This window comes from Tyto alba, unplaced genomic scaffold (genome assembly GCF_018691265.1).
Source record: "Tyto alba isolate M040663 unplaced genomic scaffold, T.alba_DEE_v4.0 Super-Scaffold_38, whole genome shotgun sequence".
Lineage (NCBI taxonomy): Eukaryota > Metazoa > Chordata > Aves > Strigiformes > Tytonidae > Tyto > Tyto alba.
In genome coordinates, this window is record NW_024881313.1 from 562,148 (window position 1) to 577,500 (window position 15,353).

Consider the following 15,353-nt stretch of genomic DNA (forward strand, 5'->3'; position numbering starts at 1 on the left):
GGGTCACCATTTGCTAGTGCTAATCCCTCTGTTGAAAAATGCTATCAGGAGAAGAAAATCCTGTGCTATCTTCACAGGTGTGACAAAATACTGTGCCACTGTGAAACTTACTCATGTTTGGGTTGTTGGCTGCTTGCTTTCATTTCATATTTTGCCACTGGGGCACTTGTGCTTCTTGTAGGCTTGCTCTCAGAGAAATTCCACCCACCTTCTGATGTCTCTTTTGACGGTTGAAATGGTGACAGCAGGAAGAGTGGTTGCTGCTTCATCTCCCTCCTTAAACCCTTAACAGTGCTGAATGCCTGTTAGTAGGTGATTGTGATACTGGCTGTACTATGTAATCTAATCACATTCTTGTACAGATCAAAATTTGAAACATAATGAGTTAGTGTTCCTTGGGCCAGAACACTCAGAGGCTTTTGCTCTTCTTTCTCATTGAAATTTAAGTTTGTGCAAGGAAAGTTTAAAAAACGTTGTCACCTTGTTTGTGTGAAAAATGTTGATTTTGGCCAAGTTCTTTGAGAATAAATTTCCCATGATTTTGACTCCAAATTATTTACTCAAATGACCCTATCGAGATCTCTTTTAAAAGCCTCAGGTATCTATAACTACATATGTACGTATTTATATATAATTTAAGTATACATAAGTACATGCAATAAATGAAACTTTCTTGTCCTCCTTGAAGTTGTTTATCTCACACAAGGGTTGAGGTTAGTTGGCAGGACAGAAAGAAGTGTGCTTTGTAGCTGACTAAGTTTTAAAAAAACTACTTGTAGTCTCACAAGTGGCTGGTGGCCATTCAGAACAATTACCTTCCTAAAGCCATGTAGTTAGTTATTTATGTGTTGTAAATCTTTGAATTCTTCAATACTGAAAAAACATGTCTGCTATAAAGTAGTGAAGATATAAATCATAGTGTGCAACAAGATGAAAAACAACCCCTCTTGCTGCTTCTGGGTAAAGACTTTGCAACTGTATTGGGCAAATTATTTTTTGTCTTAAATAAATACATATCACTGCAGAAAGTCTTGATGTGCTAAGAAGTATTCAGTGTAAAGGATCGCTGCCCTGGCTTGTGTGTGAATTCTCCTTGCAATAGAAGTTTCAGAATTTGCTGAAGCAGCAGGATAGAAGCAATGAGGAATGAGGCTCAGTCAATGAAGAGCGGTAAGTGTAGTGATCAATAACCTGGTGATTTGTGAAAAGCAGTTGATGACAGTGAGTGTATGTTGGTTCTAGATGTGTATGTACTGTAGGAGCAAGGCATGCTGGAGTGGATAACACTGCTGTACTGCAATGTGAGGGAAGGGAGAAGTAGGATGGAGTAGTCTCTTGTGTGCAGTGACTTAGGGGAAAGTCACTCATTCAGTTGTTTGATTTTAGGCTGTGTTTTTTTTTGATGCCTTCACTTACATGCAGTGTTTACTCTTCATATGCCTCTGTGACAAACAAAATGAAAATGTGACAAAAATTTCAAATGGATTGCCATCAAAATGAAACAAAAGTAAATGAATGTTTATTGAGAGGTGTATTTTTTAGCTTGGTTGCCTATAGTTCAACAGTTTTTCTTCTATTAAAGAATACATTTTTCGGGGAAGAAACAAACCTGGCAATATCAAGGTTTACAAGAGGTAGTAACTAGAAACATTGTTTGTATTTTTATTACCTTACAGATCTTCTCAGGAAATGAAAAGCAGATGGTTGGTCAGATATTCATTAAATTAATAGCGAATGTATTGCAGCCTTGTGAGTCATACAGTAAACAATGAAGTTTTAGCTGTTATAATCTTTGTACTTTTTCATCATTAAATGTTTCCCCTTTCTGATTAGAAGAGCTTTGCAGACTTGCAAAGATTTTGTCATATAAATTCTTACTCATGCAGATAATCCCATTAAAATTCCCTGAGACTGATAGTGTGAATAGTCTGGTAGTCTGGGTCTAAATTAATAAAGGAGTCTCATTTCTATTCTTCTGGAGTGGAGGTATATCAAACACTGAAAGTGCTTCAAGTGTTCTTTAACCCAAGCTGTAAAAGATACCATAAATTTAAAAAGTGAGAGTTTCTATAATGCATAGCAAGAACAGCAGAAATTATGGTGACTGCTGAGATGCTGAAATCACTGTATGAATTTCTAGGTAGAGGAAAATAGGGATCTGATTCTGCTTTTCTTGCGTTGTTTTTATGACAATATAATGTCCCTGACTTCAGTGGCTGTCATCCTGACTTGCACCTGTACAGGAGTATATTTATCTCACCATTTTAGGAAAATGGCTTCAGATAGATATCTTTTAGCAGAGGAGCACCATATTGAAAAGGTCGGTCAGTCGCTAAAGGGTCACTACTGTCCTTGTATTTAACACTTCTCTAGCTTCACCAGAAAATTTGTTTAGATTGAAGTCTTGTACATGTCCAGTAAGGTGCAATGTTTTAGATTGTGATCTTAATCAGAGAAGGTAATTCTGAGATAAAAAGCCTTGAAATACTGGGGCATTTAATATTTTGTGAAGTCTTCTAACCTTTTGTCATAATATCATGTTTCAAAATTAGTTAATTCTCAAAATTTCATATATATATTATTCAGAAGTCTTAAATGACCTTCAATGCTGACGAATATTTTAATACAAAGTTGAGCTGTTATTCTGAAAAATTAAGTGGTCAGACAAGTCCCAGTGATTTTATAAACTTGTTCTATATTTAATAGAGTTTATAAACTGCTTCGTCTGAATCAGCATGGCTGAAGGAAGAATCTTCATAGGTCTTACAGGGCTTTAAATTCTAACATGCATGACTTCTCGGAGGTTTTCAGCAGCTTCAGCCTACCCTGACAGGTTGAGAGAGAGATTGCAGATGGCCAGAGGAGCTGGAAAAATTTTACAGACTCAGCAGCAGTAGTTTTCACAGATCACAGTGGCTGAGCAAAGTGCTCAGGCTTCCCAAGAGCAGCAGTTTTGGGCCTGCGCTATGAGCATTGGTCACAAAGTTCCGGAGGAGAAGTACTGCTGTGAAGGTCTCCCAGAGAAGGCTGGAAAGCGTCAACTATTCTACTTTGTGTGTAGGTGTGGTGTTATTGCCATACTTTCCATGATTATTTTCCAGAAATACATTGTTTTTAGGACAAAAAGTGACTTCCAATCATGTGAGGGTGTTTCAGAAGCAAGCACTGATGCCTTTTAATTATTAGCAACGCATGTTGTATAAAGCCTAACAAAAAAAAATACCATGGTAGAATCTTGAAGATGGTGGTCCAAGACAACTGTGCACAGAAAAGATATATAAATATATATTTTTCTGCAAAACTGAAAAACTTTTCTTATTTTAGAAGTCTATTTTCTACTTTAGCAATAGTAAGGCACTGTCATTGATTAATGTGTCCAGTAAGCTCCTGGGACTCTCTGGTAATTTTCTAGTTTTTGGAATATATTGCTGGAATACTTTGTAAAATCAGCAATTTCAAACAGGCTGATTTTTACATGCAAAATGAAGCAGCAGCATTCCCTGTGCTGGAGGGGAGGTATGGGCTTGAAGACTCTACTTTGTCCATGTATTCCTGTATTTCCATATTTTTATTATTGAGCTGTATATGTCCAAATTGTAAATAGGTAACATATTTCAGAGATCTTGGATCAATAAAAACTTACAGAAATAATTTCAAGCTCCCCCCTTATACTTACACTAAAAGCTATTTTCATGTGTGTAACTTGTAAAAAAATATAAGCAAATTTTCCCCTATGTCCCCTACCCTAATTTTCCACAGAAGGTTCAAGAGAGGAGTGAATTACACTCATGGGAAAGTAATGGAAGGAATAAGTTACTGCAATAAATATCTTATTGCCCAATAGGTCCTCTTAGGTCCTGATATTCTATGATACATTTTCCTGGATCTACACTGGGACATAAACTCACCCTATGGGTTCATAGCAATCATAGCTTGAAAATACATTTGCATTCACTAATAGTGAATCACCTCCCAGTTTATCTTTTCAGTAATTAGATTCCTTTTGCACATTTTTATTTTTGATGCATAAGCATTTCTATAAATGCATTACATCTGGGTACTGTGATTAAAAGGCTATTAGAAATGTGACGCAGACAGATAGGCTTTGTGTTAAAATCATTTCCAAGCTGCATAAGTGAAGCCTTACGTTGGCCTTGTGTGACTGTAACAAAAGGCTTCAGCTGCTGCTGTAGGACACTGTGTCATCCTGAGGAAATATGAAAGGTCCAGATCTCCCAATTTGTCTTGCAGATTTTTCACGAATACATGTCAAGAGTAGTCTGGTTTGCTAGACATTTATCTCTAAATCCCTAATAATGATTAAGAGATTAAGGTAAATGTGTAGTTGACATGAAAGAATATTATATCAGCCTCAGATACAATAACAAAGACATTGGCTGTCAAGACATGTCAGAGATTATGCTTTTCAATATACATACAATATGTTTAAATTATATATACAATATATTAAATTATATACAATATATTTATACTTCTTAACTAAAACTGCACAGTCTACCTCAAAAAACACATGCTGTAAAATAGCAGGGGTTATGTTCCTATTGCCATGAATGCAGAACTAAATGCATCCTGTTTGATAAAGAGAATGCAATCCAGAGGTTCAAGAATAAGATAAATGACAGTAGTTTTCTCATGCACTTGCAAAAACATCTGCTAACCTTTCCAAACACAACAGACTTTCACCTTGATGTGTTTACGTTGCTTGGAAAATTATCTGCTCTCCATTAAATTCAACATTAAGTGGGCCAGTGGGTGTAATGAAGCAATAAAAGAATAATAAAAAAATCCTTACACTTGTAAATGCTGCCAGAGCTACCTGCATTTTTTATAATGAGCAGATAATCTAAAAAAAAAAAAATACTTTTGTGAAAGTATAAATGATAATATTCAAATATAAATCCTAATACCTCAAGCTTTTTTTAACACTGGTGTTTGTAGAAGTGCATTTACAGGGAGACTAAATGTACACTATTTCATTTGATCTGGAAATCTCTTCCAAAAGGTAACTGATTAAAGCACTAAAATTGCTCTTTGGCTTTTCTGTGGTTCTTTTGTTTTAAAGGCCTTTTATTTAAAAAATATCCACATAGCAACTCCCTAAAACAAAATGAGGGGAGAAATTGACTTCTAAATTTTGGCTGTTTTTATATGTGGTAAACATTGCTATTTCCTAGGGCTTGAGAGGGTTTGAGAATTCAAATCATAAGACTCTGGCAATCTTGAGAAATTACCTTGCAAACTACAAGAAAATAATAATTTCTGAAATTGCTTATATGAAGGATAAAGTACAAAACACAAAATTCTGACGTCCTTCTTGAATTGAAAAAAAAAAAAAGTTTTCCATTTTAGTAATCATTGTGACCTTTAATTTCCTCTTCCCCACCATAACTACACTTATTGACAGTTTATTTTATTTTATACAGTGTCTGATGGCTGCATTTTATATTCATAACAAAGACTGTAGGGGATGAACTCTCTGTCTCAAATTATCATTCTTTATTCTGCAATAGTTTTTCTGGGGGTGGTAGTTTTTTTTTAAGCAGAATTCCCACAGAGCTCATTTATGTGACTTGTCTTTTAATTATTTTTCTGTTTCATTTCATAGATGTATTTGCATCAGTATATTGGTGAAATACTTAACCACAAAAGAAAAACAAAACAAAACAAAAACAAACAAACAAAAAAAACCCAAAACAAAACAACACAAAAAAACAAATCAGTGGCTTGTGTTTCTAAAGAGATAACCTATCAACAAAACAGAAACAAACACTAATTGAAACTTAATTTTAGAAACTGCTTATTTGGATACAGTGGTAGCTAGTGGTTGTATTGGAGTATTAAGAACAGAAGTTACTCATCTGCAAAAATGAGTTGCTTGTTATGCCCAGTCAACTGTTCATGCTTTTGCTTTCTGCTGAGACACAAAGATTTGACTGGATATTTAGGTACGAGTAAAACTAAAGATCTTTAAGGTGAAACATGGCACTTATCAGCCTACAGCCTGTCATCCAGATATCCTATTTCACATCAGGGAGCTGATCCAGAGAGGCTGAAAGAGGTGGTTTTTATCCGTGAAATCAAAAGTAATATTCTTGTATAAGAAATAGTCTGGCCAGCAGGACTAGGGAAGTGATCATCCCCCTGTACTCAGCGCTGGTGAGGCTGCACCTCAAATACTGTGTTCAGTTTTGGGCCCCTCACTACGAGAAAGACACTGAGGTGCTGGAGCCCATCCAAAGAAGAGCAACAGAACTGCTGAAGGGTCTAGAGAACAAGCCTTGTGAGGAGCAGCTGAGGGAACTGGGGTTGTTTAGCCTGGAGAGAAGACTCAGGGGAGATCTTATCCCTCTCTGGGTGGTCGGTCTATTCACCTAAGTAACAAGCCATAGGATGAGCAGAAATAGCCTCAAGTTGCACCAGGGGAGGTTTAGGTTGGATATTAGGAAAAATTTATTTACCGCAGTGGTTGTCAAGCATTGGAATGGGCTGCCCAGGGAAGTGGTGGAGTCACCATCCCTGGAGGCATTTAAGAGATGTGTAGACATGGCACTTAGGGACATGGTTTAGTGGTGGACTTGGCAGTGTTAGGTTTTCAGTTGGACTCAGTGATCTTAAAGGTCTTTTCCAACCTAAATGATTCCATGAGTCTATGATTCTAACTCCAATACCTACAAAATTTCAGTAGTTTTGTTGAAAAAGGTCAGTTGTCGTCTTTTCCTTTCACACATCCTTTTTTCTTTAAAGCTATCTCTGGACCCTGCTAAATGGTCTAATTTATATGTTGCTCAGAGGTAATAACTTGAAAAATTCTGCCTTTTTTTCTCTGACCTTTAAAACCTGTACTGATGGCCTACCTTCTCAGAAATAATGCTAAACCTAGGGTTTTGTCTAGTAGTGTCACTCTGAATTGCAGTTGGACACTTCTGTCCCTTCTTTTTGAGCCCAGCCAACTCAGAGTGCTGTTGACAAGTGTTTTGAGGCTGAGTGGAATTCCCAAATGTGGAAATCTAAAATATGGAAAAAATAATGCACTTCAGGGTGCATGACAGGAAAAAAATTTCTTGGTAGGCTGAGCCTTCATAGCTTTGCTAGATATCCCTTTTGCCATTTTAACTACTGTCTTCTGTACAAGGTTTGTACCACAAGATACGACTGGTGGAGGGAGACATGAGGCAATGCAAACAGTTGCATTCCTTTATGGGAATGGCATCCCTTGGGGCCTAGGTACCAGACATATAGCTGAACCTGTGTTTTTATTTGGCCCTATTTATTCAGAAACCTTTGTTTTCACCAAGACCATCTCTGAAAATGGATTGAATAAAAAACAAATGAGGGAGTTTTCGTGGCTTGGCTCTGCCTGTAAGTCACCACAGTAGCACTTCTCAGATTTTAGAAGCTGATGTTTGTAAATTAATTACTTGGCCTTTAAATAGTTCCAAACCACCCAAAGTGCTCCATTATGTTAGCACAGGCTTGAGAAATAGATTTGTATTACTAGCTAATTGAATAACATATGGTGTTGATTAGTGCGTAGCTCTTTATAGAACTCAATTAAAAAAATGACTGCAGTATATTTTGAGACTATGAGATGTCTGTTGGTTGCTTCTGGCATGAGGGAACTGCTGAACCAAGAAATTATGAACCTTTTAGTTCATCTCTACCTTCCTTTAGGAACCCATGGTATGCGTGGCTGTGATGGGAGATAGGCTGAAGTCTGTTCATTTGCTGCAGTATTGAAATGCAGCCTTTCCTGAAAGATTTGAGTGCTCTCCCGGCAAAACAAAACAAAAGCCCAGGCTTTTATTTTTTGTGCTATTGCTCTAGGTATACAAATATACAATGATCCTATTTCAAATGGATAAATATCTACTTTTATGGGGTTCAGTTTGTGGAGATGTATTTCTTGGGAGGAGTCCCAGGACATAGACATTAAGTTATAAAGTCCTCCAACCCCAAATAACCTCAGTTTCCTTCTGCCTCATCCCCCCACCCCAGCAATAAACATGTGGGGAAAGCCTGCCTTTATTTATTTCACTTGACGCAATTTTCACTCAAGAGATTATTTTCCTCTTAAACTTCACAAAAATTACCTGAGACAATGGTTATGATTTTCTTATTATTCACATGGATGATTGAAGTAGTATAACAGCTAGCAGCAGTGATCAGACTGGGAGGAGGTACAAGGATAGAGAGAAAAAATAAACAGGAAAATAAGGTGTTTCTCTCCCTGCTTTAACTTTTTTTCCTCCTAAGCTACCTCTTCTACTGTATTTTGTGTGGATTTTTTGAAGAGAAAATTTGGTAAATAGTGGCTTCAAATATGATGTGATGTGGGCTGTATGAGACAGACAGCAATAAGAAATACTGACTTCTATCCACAGTTTTATCACTGACTAGTAATTTAGCTCTTGGGTGTATGACCTGACAAACTCTTCCTTGTTTTTTAAAAGCAAGTGGTGGTTATTCTTGAGGTCTTAAAACTTAGTAGAAAAACCTGCCAACAGTGTAAAAATACTTAATGCATGTTTTTTTCCATATTTTCACATCAGCTTTTATTGTATTATAAACTATTTTGTGCTTAATTTTCATCTGAAAGATAGCAAAATCTGAAAGACTCAGAAAAAAAAGGAGGTTCTGAAAAATCAATTGTTTTTAAAAAAAGCCTTTCCAATCACAGTAGGTTCCCATTCCTTGGTAGCTCTTCCACTGAAATGATGTTTATTCTTCCATCCAGAGAAAACAGATGAGTTCTGCAGTGTATACTGAAGGTTACTCAGGTCATTTGGGAGGGAGCTGCATTTCAGAGATGCAGTGCTTTCACAGTGAGTGCCCTTTCACCGTTTTCCCGATGTTTGTCATTGTGTGTTTGTAACTGCACACAGCAGCAATGTGTAAAATACAGCAGTGTGTAAAGTTAGACTGTGCATGACTTAAATCAAACCCATGACCTGGGATCAAAACCAGGATCAGTTTGCAACCCTGATCAAAACCAGGAGGCTACAGTGTTGGGACCACATCATCCAGTGGTAATGGGGGTGAAAAAAGCAAAAGATATTACATTTTTGTATTCCTGATCCTTCCCCCAGATTGTTCTGCCTCCTCCATCCATGTATAAAATAGATAGCAATACATTCATTTTAAGCTTCTCCCAGGAACAAATTTCTAGAGCCAACTTTATTCAGTGAGGTCAATCTAGAGGTTGCAAAGGCAAGTTAGCTGTCACTGGCTTCTTGGTAAATGCATCACAAGTACCTGATGCAACAGGGACTTTTGAGTAACATAATGGGTAAATAGGAAGAACTTAGCATACAGTTACCAGTTTTGAGAAGGGTCCTGTCGCATATATTGTCTCACAGTGTGGAAGAGATTCGTAAAAGGCTGATGCAGAGGTCACCCTGCTACCATGATTGTCATCAATCAGTAATATCCTATCACCTGAAAGCTATCACATCAAATTTATGAAGTTTGAAACGATTTGAGGATTCCAGTTATTACCAGAGGGGTTTTTGTGTGGTGTGCTGGTATCATTCCATCAGGACATGAAAACTGACAAGGTGATCGTTAAAGAGAGGTTCTTGATAAGTGATGGATTTTTTTAGTTTTTTAAACACAGAGCTAGCAGCAGTTTCTTTGAAAGCAGCTGCTATCTGTTGATATCTGTAATTTGGGTTTTAGTATTTCCTGCAAAAGTTCAGTTCTTTTAACATTTGAAGAGGTTATTATGGCAAGCAGAGTGAGAATCATCCCATCTAACTTGAGATCTACAGCATAGAAATCTGTAAAAGAAGAGGAATACGTGTTTCTAAGAACAAAACACCTGAGTTTATCATTTGAGTCTATTTCATAGTGAGATGACTCTTCCCATAGGCCCTGCTGGTGAGATTTCCCGTAAGTGCAGAGTCTAAGTGTGACTGAGATGCAAGCATCTGCATCTCTGATGCTTGTCACTTAAATGTCTTTCACAGTTTTGGATTGAAGTACTAGAAATGCCTCAATATTGTAATTAGTGAACTTTTGTCCTTAGCGCCCTGTCTGTATTTTCTATCCTTCAGCTATTACAGGAATGTATTTGTTACACCAGCCTGGTGGGAAGAAGACAGGGAGATATTTAAGATGTACTGTGTCGTTCATCAATGGCAAGCGGTCTCCACTGAATACAGCTGACGTACCTGCATAGCAGTCTCTTACTCTGGGATTCGTATACTCTGTTGGCCTCTTAAATGTGCCCAACGTACTTGACTACTATGTACACAGGGTCAAAGTCACAGTGACTGGGATAGTTCTACACTGACAAGACAGTCTGGAAACAAAACAATTATCGTAATACAAATGAGTGAAGTTTCCTTTTGATACCCTTGAATAGAAAGTATGCTGTTTTGCAGATAAGAAGGTGAGGATTGTTTCATGGGAAGGATGTACTTTCTAATCCCTTACATTCAAGCACATTTCAGAAGAGAAATCCCCAGGCAGTAGCTATGTTAGCTAAGCCAGCAAGCACCACAAATTGTCGTTGTGCTGGTTTTCCACATGGGACAGTTTTCTACTTCAGAAAGCTATAATGTCATTTTACTGGTAAGCATCATTGAGCCAAAATTGAGTTCAGAGCTCCAGGGAAAATAAATGTAAGCATTTATCCACAGTGCTATTTAAACTGGCTTGAAATTTTGAGTTCTTGGTTGCATTGCTCATTCATCTCTAGTTCACTGCAGTCTTTATGAGGGCTCCCAAAGGTTGAGAAGTTACCTTTTTTTTCCCCCTAAAAGACACTATCTGCAAAACTGATTGCTTTCTAAGATATGTAACCAGTATAGTCAAGATGAAGTCTGTAATATAATGGCAGAAAAATAGGATTTTCATTTAATGACCATCCATTTCCGCATAGGATCAGCTGTTTAAGCCAATAGGACATTGATAGCAATTAAAAATTGCTTTTAAAATTAAGATTATAATGTTTTCTTCTAATCATATTCCTTGTAATTTCCCAGTAGAATAAACTAAGCATTATTTTCCTTACCTCCACAAATTGAAATTGCTGCCTAAACATTCCACTCCAGAAAATACAAATATGCAATGATGCAGGCATGAACTGAAAGTCTGTTGCTTTACAAGAATTAGTCTTCATCTGTGTTAGTTTAAACAGTGGTGAATGGTGGATCTTTACAAGATTTCACAAACTTGATTTTTTTTTTTTTCTTTTAAAATACTAGTTAGAGTGGTAAATTGTATTTTGAAGTATCTCAGCAAGCTAGCTATACTTGGTTGGATATCTCCCCCTTCTTTGCCCTTTGCTATCTTTACTTTCATGTCCTTTAAGGAATATTGAGTAAGAAAGACTCACAAAATTTTGATCCTAAACTGCTTTTGTTTTTCCAAAATTTTTTGTCTTTGTTTGGGATTTTTGTTTCTCAAACCATTTGTCCAATCAACATACCAAGTACTGCTGTGTAATGCTGATTTACAGCATCAGCTCAAGTGGTTTTCACAGGTGTTTAATACTTCACCTTACTCCTTTAGTAGTGCCATTACGTATTTAGAAATCACTGTGTATCTGTAAAGGAAATGGTGGTAGACTGTAGTGTAATATGTATTCCTGAAACTTCTGTTTTCCTAACTGTCACCTAGTCTGCAGTTACAAATTATCCCCTTCTTCCTTTAGATTTGAGAGACATAGCAATGGGCAAAAATGTATTGCAGCTCTAACGCCACCATGGATTTCTACTGAAAGCACAAATTAAATGGTAGATGTTTGTATCATTTCTTTCCAAGATGGAATTTCCCTTATTATTTTACTGTGCCTTTACCTAGTGTGCATTTTATAATTTATTTTTCTGAAATGAGATTAGGATGCAAGACAAAAGTATTCTATATGCCAAAAATAAGACTCTCGTAGATTAGTCTGTGTTGACTGGAATATTAGAGGGATGTAGTAACATGCTAATATACTTTATTAGGCTGCCAGCTTATTTATGTAAATGTTTCAAAAGGAATTAGACATATGTACACATAGTGTACAATGTTTGTTTAATTCACTAGATTATATTTGCTTACAAAGTCTTACATCTTGGTTTGAAGATCTGTTTTATTATTGTAATCTCATGCCTATATGACTAGCACTATAGATTGAGAGATATATTGACCTTGTAATTTTAAATTCATACTGCTCTCTAGTGGGGAATGCTTTCAATGCAATATAATATATAAATTAATGTACAGCAGGTATATAAACTGGGATTTCTGAAAAGTTACTGTCATGTAGAGCAATTCAGTAAAATTAGTGTTATTATGCTAGCATTTTAATCCTTGTAACGCTTTGATGAAAGACTGACTTTTGTAATTTAAAAGTATTTTAGACAGATGACTAAAGCTCTCTCTGGTGTGAACAATGTCACCAGTAAAGTCCAGAAGGCTGAGAGGTTGATGGATTGCTTCTGCCTCCTCAGGAGAAACCTCATTTCCCATTAGGAAAAATATGATCTAGATCTGCTGTAGAAAAGCCTCAGGTTTTCTCCTAAGTTTCCACAGTCTCATAATATCTTATGGGATGGTTGTGATTTGTCTATAAAAGTTCCTACTATCACTGTTGGTATAATAGGTTTGTTTTTAATAAATAACTTCTTTTATGCTGCTTCTTTTTCTCTTTAATTTTGCTTTGGAATGAAATGTTTAGTCTGCTTTCTCATGTCTTGCTTTAGACAGTTAATATTCTAGATAAGAGTTGAATATGCACAAAAGCTGAAATAATAATACTGACTGAACTAGTTGTGTGAGGTTTTAATCTATGGGAAGTGCAGACCTGCTCTCAGAACTGGGTCTGTACTTTCCTAAATGAAATAAGGTTTAGTTAGCATAAAAGAACACAATACTAATTACATAGCAAGCAAATCTGAAATCTGAGATTGAAACTATTTTGAATATTGATACATTTTAGATTTATATCTTCAGATAATTTTGTCTTTATGATTTGATTGGAAAGCAGTAAATGTGTTTAAATCCTTTGGAGGGCTAGCAAAATGTTTAGCTGATGAAATTTACAATATTTTAAGATCTCAAGAATAATTTGCAGTATTTTGGTGTAATTGGACACAAATCTGAAGGCTTGTTTAGATTTATTTTTGGATACTGAACCTTGTCTGGATCTGGGATTAAAATCATCTGTAGCCCATTTTCTTGTGTTGCTTCAATCGTCTTTTTTGTCTCTAGGTTGACTGATTTGTCAGAGATCAATTAGTATCATCGTATATAAGGCTGTAGTAATTCTGTCATTCAGAGTACAGATTAGATTCTTTGGCTGGATCGCCATTTATTCACAAAGTCTGGGAGAACAAGCAGTTTAAAGATTTATATGCTATATAAAGGTCTCATCAAGATGCTAAATTGGTATAACATTTTGCACTCCTTGAAGAGTAAATTAGGTTTGCAGTGCACAGAGCACTACTTCACCTGTGCCATTTCTGCTCACCTTTAATCACAGGAACTTACGTTCACATTGGTTTCACTTGAAGTTCTGCAGATGGAATTATCTTCTCGTTTCTGTAGTTGATACAGTTTGGTATTAGCTGAATCTAAATTAACTATCCTTGGATTATAACCTTGGGTAGTTAAGATAAGGAACTAATAGAGCATGTTTATTATTTGTCTTTGAACTAGTTTGAACCAGACAAATTATGAAATTATTAGGCTTGGACTTGAAAGCATTCAGAGGAAGTGGAAAGGGGGTGACTAGGGGTTGCTAAATACCTAAGTAATTAAGAGTTAGATCTATGCATTTAAGATTAGCTGACTAAAATATACTGATTTCATTTTTTCTTCTATTAATTGCAACTCACCAAAATATATAAATATGGGAAACGGAGACTGATACTCTTCCCCCACCCCCCCTTTTTTTTTTTTTTTTTTCTTTTCCAACTTGAAAAAGGCATCTTGCATTTCAAAGTGCTACAACAGCTATGAGTTTGTAGCAATTAGTGCAGTATTTGAATGTAAGAGTGCATATAATGGAATGTAACAATAGGTTGTCCACATATAATTTCACTGACCTATTTATTTTGTAGTTTCTATAAAAAAATCAATATGTGATACTTATGAATTTAATCACAGAGAGGATTATAAAACATTCCTGCTGTAATAACTACTTGTATTTCTGTGGTGGATTGAGCCTGGCTGGCTGCCAGACCCTTGCCCAGCCACACTCTCACTCCCTTTCTACACTGGGGCTTGAGTTGAGATAAAGGCAGGGAGAGCACTTACTGGTTACTGTCATGGGCAAGAGAGATTCACCTTGGGGAAAATGAATTTAATTTATTGCTAATTAAAATAGAGTAAAATGGTGAGAAACAAAGATAAAACACTAAAATACTTTGCCCCTCTGTGCCCCCCTGATCCCCCCTCCCTTCTTCCTGGATTTAACTTCACTTCTGACTCTTCTGCACTACTCCCCTACCCCCAAGTGGTGCAGGGGGATGGAGCTGGGGATTGTGGTCAGTCCATATCACTTCATCTCTTCTGCATCTTCTTCCTCATGCTGTTCCCTTGATGCAGTGTGGGGTCCCTCCCACGGGATATAGTCCTTCACAAACTGCTCCAGTGAGTGTCCTTCCAATGGGCTGCAATTCTTGAAAAACTGCTCCAGCGTGGGTCCTTTCCATGGGATAGTCCCTCAGGAGCAGACTGCTCCAGCATGGATCCCCCATAGGGTCAGAGGCCTTGTCAGAAAACCTGCTCCTGCGTGGGATCCTCTCCACGTGCTGCAGGCCCTGCTGGGAGCTCTCCAAGGGCTCTCCAAGGGCTCCAGCTTCCTTCAGGGCGTGTCAAACTGCTCCGGCGTGGGGTCCACCTTGGGCTGCATGATGGATATCTGCTCCACCATGGGCTGCAGGGTGGATATCTGCTCCGCCATGGGCTGCAGGGTGGATATCTGCTCCACCGTGGTCCTCCATGGGCTGCAGGGAGACAACCTGTCTCACCATGTCCTTCACCATGGGCTGCAGGGGGAATCTCTGCTCCAGTTCCTGAAGCACCCCCTCCTCCTTCTTTTCAGTTGTCTACAGGGATTTTTTTTCTCTCATAAATTTTCAGCTGCTGCACAGTGGTTTTACCCTTTCTTAAATATGTTATCACAGAGGTGCCACATCTGTGGCTGATGGGCTCAGGTTTGGGCACTGGTGGGTCTATTTTGGAGCTGCCTGGAATCAGCTGTCCCCAGCATGGGACAGACTCTGGCCTTGTCTCAGAGAGGCTGCCCCCCAGGCCCCACTGTCAACACCTGGGCACCTGCACCCCATATAGTTTCCCACAGAAGATGACAGTTAAGATGTCATGAGCTTCATCTAGAC

General features: G+C 37.5%; 1 protein-coding gene across 3 annotated transcripts in view; it reads left to right on the plus strand.

The window, feature by feature from the left end:
- The window catches only part of ZNF385D (zinc finger protein 385D), a 448,489-nt gene that overhangs the window by 73,542 nt on the left and 359,594 nt on the right, over positions 1–15,353 (plus strand). The gene's annotated exons all lie outside the window — the stretch shown is intronic.